Below are 4690 nucleotides of genomic sequence, written 5' to 3'. Positions count from 1 at the left end.
TGAGAAACTTCCGAACTTAACAGTTCGGGCTCCGTGATATCAACTGATTTTTTTGGCCCATTGTCCGATTTGAAGTTCGGAGGGCAGGACATGTTATTCCGCATATGGTTATCCGACTCTTCAAGCCCGACGATCTGAACATAGTTCGTCCTCAATGTAGAGGGGGAGCTGCCGTTGCGCTCCTCGATTACCGATACCTAATGGGTGACCGGAAGAGATTTGATTTCTCTCTGATCGGTTTTAAGCCCGATCGATCGTAGTCTGTAGCGACTCCCAAGGCGTCCATGCGATCGAGGAGTTCGTTCAAAGACGATAATTCCGTCGGATCCATCTATTTGGAGTGTTCGGAATCAACGCGGAGGCGATTTTCGATGACCCGAGAAGTCATCGTCGGCTCGATGGCCGAGCGGGCGGTTATGATGAAGCCGCCAGTCGGAGGGTTTGGCCTGAGGCTAGGGCTCCTCTGGAGGTGATGTTGTCCTTGATAACAAGGCGAGCCATCAAACCTGTCTTCGACGTCACAGCGAAACTCTCAATGAAAGTACCAATGTCGGTGTCAAAACCGGCGGATCTCGGGTAGGGGGTCCCGAGCTGTGCGTCTAAGGTTGATGGTAACAGGAGGCGGGGGACATGATGTTTACCCAGGTTCGGGCCCTCTCTATCGAGGTAATACCCTACTTCCTGCTATATTGATCTTGATGATATGAGTATTACAAGAGTTGATCTACCACGAGATCGTAATGGCTAAACCCTAGAAGTCTAGCCTATGAGGATTATGATTGTGTATGTCTCTGCCTCTATGGACTAAGCCCTCCGTTTTATATAGGAACCGGAGGGGACTAGGATTGTACAAAGCCGGTTACAGAGAAAGGAATCTACATATTCGGTGCCAAGCTTGCCTTCCATGCCAAGGAGAGTCCCATCCGGACACGGGAGAGAGTCTTCAGTCTTGTATCTTCATAGCCCAACAGTCCGGCCCACATCAATAGTCCGACTGTCCAAGGACCTCTTAATCCGGGACTCCCTCAACGCCTAGCACACAACAGACAATTGCCTAGCCGTGTGCGGCGCCCCCCCCCCACCACTGTTTACACCCCCGGTCATATTTTCGTAGTGCTTAGGCGAAGTCCTGCGGAGATCACTTCACCATCACCGTCACCACGCCGTCGTGTTGTTGGAACTCATCCACTACCTCGCCGTCTTGCTGGATCAAGAAGGTGAGGACGTCATCGAGCTGAACGTGTGCTAAACATGAAGGTGTCGTACGTTTGGTACTCGATCAGTTGGATCACGAAGAAAATTCAACTACATCAACCGTGTTGTGAAACTCTTCCGCTTGCGGTCTACAAGGGTACATAGACACACTCTTTCCCCTCATTGCTATGCATCTCCATGGATAGATCATTGTGTGTGCATAGAAAAAAATTTGTTTCCCATGCAACATTCCCCAACACCTTATGAGCGACCGGGAAGACAAGAAACCACTCGCTGCTCGTCCTGGACGAGACTTGCCTGCTCCCCCCGCGTGTGTCCATCCGTGCTTCCGTGTACGTGGCTTGATTTGATTGGAACAAAATAAGGCTCGGCCCCATCCCCTTAAAATCGGGGGGGGGGGGAGATTATTAGATTAGAAAGAGAAAAGGAAAAAAGACAGTCGTAGGATGAAGTGGGAGCATGGATGGAAGCATGGGGAGGGAGCAGCCAAGCCGGATCCGCTCGTCCTTCCACCAGCCGACCAGCGTCCAAGAGGTGCCTCCAGCACGATAACCTTTTCGTTTGGATCAACGCTGCCCGACGCATTTTTCGCGCGGACTCAAAATTAAAAAATACGCAAATCATCTGAAGGCTTAATGTTTAATTATGTTGACTTGTTTTTAATTGTGAGGTTGATTCGTGTTTTTTTTTAATTTTAAGTCGTATGAAAAATGCGTCGGTCCACCGTTGACGTATCAGTCGACCCATCGTTGAAGCGTACTAGCCGACCCAACGAAAAAGCAAACAGACCTATCTGCTTGGGCGATCCAAACTGACGAAATGCGCGCCTCGCGCGTTGGAGTTGCTCTAAGCTCAGATAAGCTCCGACTTTGGCATCCCTGCTCTCAAGCTCTCAGGAAAATATTAACGTACCTAGAGCTAGGGCTCTGCCTCCTCCTCCTCCAAGAAAGAAAGTTAGGTTTTGTGTCTCTCGCCGGCACCGCCGCAAGTCCGCCTCGTCTCCGGTGGCCCTAGGGCCATGGAGGCACGGTGGATCCTGGCAAGGGCCGATGGGAGGGCTTCGTTTTTAGTCATTTTTTTTCAATCTTGTTAGGGTTTCTGTCCTACTCAGGAAGGCGAGACGGTGGCGGCTCCCTGAAGATGGAATAAAGGTCTCCCCGCCTAGCCCCCGTTCCTGCGGTGCGTCTAGCATCGTGGGTGAGCGTGTGGAGGTGTGTCTCCGTCAGATCTATCTTTGGTGGATTTGCTCAGATCTCGTCATTGTTCGCCTACGTTCGTGTGTCTTCGGTTTGAATCCTTCCGATCTACGTTATTTTTCATCAGCGGCGGTTGCTGTTCTGGGGTGCTGGTCCTATGGGGCCTTAGCACGACAACTTCCCGACTGTCTACTACAAAAAGTTGTGCCCGGCTCCAGCGATGGAGGGGCGATGACGGCGGCGCGCCTTCGGCTCGCTTCAGTGCTTGTAGTCGTTGCTAGGTGGTCTATGAATCTGGATGTAATTTTTATTTCTGGTATTCGTTGTACTGCCATGATTGAAGATGAATAGATTGGAAGTTTTTCCGAAAAAAAGCTCTCAGGAAAATCAGCGTGCTTGTAACGAGTCAGTTGACACTGCTTTCGTGTGAGGGTTAGAAACTTTCTGTGATTCGTAGGGTCATTCGCAAATTAGCAGAGAAGGTACTCTTGGACGCAGCAGCAGGCCTAGCCAGAGATCTGGATGGACTTGACCTCTGGCTTTTTAACCTCCTGCTTGGGCACGGTGATGGTGAGCACATCGTTCTCCATGGACGCCCTGACCTGCTCCGCCCTGGCGTCGCCCGGGAGCCGGAACCTGCGGAGGAACCTGCCGCTGCTGTGCTCGGCAGTGCCAGGTGACCGTCTTCTCCTCCTGCTCCCAGCATCCGCTCACCGCTGATCTGGAGCACGTTGCCGTCCTCCGCCTCCACCTTCACCTCCTCCTTCTTCAGCCCCGGCACCTCCACCTCCATTTTCACCTCCTCCTTCTTCAGCCCTGGCACGTCGGCCTTGAACACGTGCGCTTCGGGGGTCTCCTTCCAGTGGATGTGCGTGCCCGCGAAGGCCGCCGCGTCAGAGGTGGTGCGCGGGGACGAGGCCGCCGCTGTCGGAGCCGAAGGTAGGCACATCTGCAAACTGCAGGAAGTTTTTGTTTTTTGAGCATCAGTACAGACACAGGCGCTCATATACACACGCATACACTCACCCCTATGAACGCACACACGCACACCCTACCCCTATGAGCACCTCCGAGAGACTGAGACGGCATATCATCTTGAGATTTATGAAGCCACCATAGGCGCCTCGTCGTCGACGGGAACGTCTCCTCCCACTGAAAGCGCATCACCGGAAATCCTGAAATAAATCCAGGAATAATGTGAGCACCAGGATTTGAACCCTGGTGGGTTAGGGATACCACTGTCCACCTAACCATCTCAACCACAGGTCGATTCGCCAAACTGCAGGAAGTTTGAGGCGATGAATTGATGCGTCCTAAGAGGGAAGCGGATTTTTAGAGCATCTGCGCCCCGGCCCTGCTATCATAACCGTCGCTTCAGGGCCTGGTTCTCGAGATGTGTGATGCCCTGGTTGGGTTAACCACCGTTATTAGCAGCATTGGGCGCAAGAGTCGCAGAGGGCTTCATAGGTTCATATAGCTGGAATCAATATAGGCCCTAGGCTCTGGGCCATTTTGTTTTGTTCTGCAACCCAAGATGCCCACGAATGCAAACAATTGAAACGACAAAATAGACGGTCGGCTCACATCCATATCCATCAGACGACCAGGCAACAAGATCGAGCTCCGTGGTTCTCACCTCCATATCCTTCACGTCCATGGGCTTTGCATCTTCTGGGAAATGCATGATCTCTCCATATTTGGACCTCTCATTGTCACACCGGCAACACCAGGAGCTGCTGCGGTGGACGTGTGATTCGATGGGGCCCGCTGCCTGCTGACACGGACCCACCTGTAAGGCGTTTGGCCAAGTGTGGCACGGCTTTATAGCCAGCGGGTGCCAGTGTGTGTGGGCGTGTGTAGAAACAGACTCTGAACCATCTCACCTACCCTGTATCCTCCTCCTCCCTTGGAAGAAACCTTCTCTCCCAAGTCTCAACTCATCCCCTTTTCCCCTCTCGATCGAATCCAGTGGAGATGAGTTTGTGACAGTTGGTAATCAGAGCCAGGTTGCTGCCCACCCAATTTTTTTCGTGGCCCTCTCATCCTCTCGATCTGCCGTAACACCCATCGCTGCGGGTGCGGTCTTGCCACGGCGAGATCCGAGCAAAATCCCCAGCGGGGTTGGCCGGATTTGGAGCGAGGGCGACGGCGCCGCCCAGCAAACCATCTGCTCAAACGCGTCACATCATCACAGCCATGTCGAAATCCACCGGAGAGCTCAAATCCATGATGCAGGCGCTCTTGCAGCGCTTTGACGAAACCACGCTGGCGAGCGACAA

General features: G+C 52.8%; 1 pseudogene; it reads right to left on the bottom strand.

Annotated features, from left to right (window-relative positions):
• Nucleotides 1-2917: 2917 nt before the first annotated feature.
• LOC119310180 lies at nucleotides 2918-4068 on the bottom strand (annotated as a pseudogene).
• Nucleotides 4069-4690: the final 622 nt, after the last annotated feature.

The sequence above is a fragment of the Triticum dicoccoides genome, chromosome 5B, assembly GCF_002162155.2.
Source record: "Triticum dicoccoides isolate Atlit2015 ecotype Zavitan chromosome 5B, WEW_v2.0, whole genome shotgun sequence".
NCBI classification, from domain to species: Eukaryota; Viridiplantae; Streptophyta; class Magnoliopsida; order Poales; family Poaceae; genus Triticum; species Triticum dicoccoides.
This window is presented reverse-complemented; position numbering and strand designations above follow the sequence as displayed.